Source organism: Oncorhynchus clarkii, unplaced genomic scaffold, assembly GCF_045791955.1.
Source record: "Oncorhynchus clarkii lewisi isolate Uvic-CL-2024 unplaced genomic scaffold, UVic_Ocla_1.0 unplaced_contig_1487_pilon_pilon, whole genome shotgun sequence".
NCBI lineage: Eukaryota > Metazoa > Chordata > Actinopteri > Salmoniformes > Salmonidae > Oncorhynchus > Oncorhynchus clarkii.
The window spans coordinates 5,316-7,500 of record NW_027260926.1 but is presented as its reverse complement, the minus strand read 5'-3'; positions in this window follow the sequence as shown (position 1 = coordinate 7,500).

The following is a 2,185-nucleotide window of genomic DNA, read 5'->3' as shown; positions in this document are numbered from 1 at the left end:
TACCATCCACAGCCACTGTAGCCTGGGGTTAACATCCACATCCACTGTAGCCATGGGTTACCATCCACATCCACTGTAGCTATGGGTTACCATCCACAACCTCAGCCACTGTAGCCAGGGGTTACCATCCACAGCCACTGTAGCCAGGGGGTTACCATCCACAACCTCAGCCATTGTAGCCATGGGTTACCATCCACAACCTCAGCCATTGTAGCCAGGGGTTACCATCCACAGCCACTGTAGCCATGGGTTACCATGCACAGCCACTGTAGCCAGACCTTACCATTCATAGCCACTGTAGCCAGACATTACCATCCACAGCCACTGTAGCCATGGGTTACCATCCACAGCCACTGTAACCAGGGCTTACCATCCAAAGCCACTGTAACCAGTGGTTACCATCCACAGCCACTGTAACCAGGGGTTACCATCCACAGCAACTGTAGCCATGGTTTACCACACACAGCCACTGTAACCAGGGGTTACCATCCACAGCCACTGTAGCCAGACGTTACCATTCACAGCCACTGTAGCCAGACATTACCATTCACAGCCACTGTAGCCAGACATTACCATTCACAGCCGCTGTAGCCATGGGTTACCATCCACAGCCACTGTAACCAGGGGTTACCATTCACAGCCACTGTAACCAGGGGTTACCATTCACAGCCACTGTAACCAGGGGTAACCATCCACAGCCACTGTAGCCAGACATTACCATTCACAGCCACTGTAGCCAGACATTACCATTCACAGCCACTGTAGCCAGACATTACCATCCACAGCCACTGTAGCCAGACGTTACCATCCACAGCCACTGTAGCCAGACGTTACCATCCACAGCCACTGTAACCAGACATTACCATCCACAGCCTCTGTAGCCAGGGGTTACCATCCACAGCCACTGTAACCAGGGGTTACCATCCACAGCCACTGTAGCCAGACGTTACATCCACAGCCACTGTAACCAGGGGTTACCATCCACAGCCACTGTAGCAGACATTACCATTCACAGCCACTATAGCCAGACATTACCATCCACAGCCACTGTAGCCATGGGTTACCATCCACAGCCACTGTAGCCAGACGTTACCATTCATAGCCACTGTAGCCAGACATTACCATCCACAGCCACTGTAGCCATGGCTTACCATCCACAGCCACTGTAACCAGGGGTTACCATCCAAAGCCACTGTAACCAGTGGTTACCATCCACAGCCACTGTAACAAGGGGTTACCATCCACAGCCACTGTAGCCATGGTTTACCACACACAGCCACTGTAACCAGGGGTTACCATCCACAGCCACTGTAGCCAGACGTTACCATTCACAGCCACTGTAGCCAGACATTACCACTCACTGCCACTGTAGCCAGACATTACCATTCACAGCCGCTGTAGCCATGTTTACCATCCACAGCCACTGTAGCCAGACATTACCATCCACAGCCACTGTAGCCAGACGTTACCATCCACAGCCACTGTAACCAGGGGTTACCATCCACAGCCACTGTAACCAGGGGTTACCATCCACAGCCACTGTAGCCAGGGGTTACCATCCACAACCACACAGCCAGTGTTGCCAGGGGTTACCATCCACCACCTCACAACCAGTGTTGCCAGGGGTTACCATCCTCAACATCACAACCACTGTAGCAAAGGTTGCCATCCACAAATTCACAACCTGTTTTGCCAGGGGTTACCATCCACAACATCACAGTCAGTGTACCCAGGGGTTACCATCCACAACCTCACAGTCAGTGTAGCCATGGTTTACATCCACAACCTCACAGTCAGTGTAGCCAGGGGTTACCATCCACAACCTCAAAACAACTGTAGCCAGACATGACCATCCACAGCCACTGTAACTAGGGGTTACCATCCACAGCCACTGTAGCCAGGGGTTACCATCCACAGCCACTGTAGCCATGGGTTACCATCCACAACCTTAGCCATTATAGCTAGGGGTTACCATCCACAGCCACTGTAGCCAGGGGTTACCATCCACAGCCACTGTAACCAGGGGTTACCATCCACAGCCACTGTAGCCTGGGGTTAACATCCACATCCACTGTAGCCATGGGTTACCATCCACATCCACTGTAGCTATGGGTTACCATCCACAACCTCAGCCACTGTAGCCAGGGGTTACCATCCACAGCCACTGTAGCCAGGGGGTTACCAT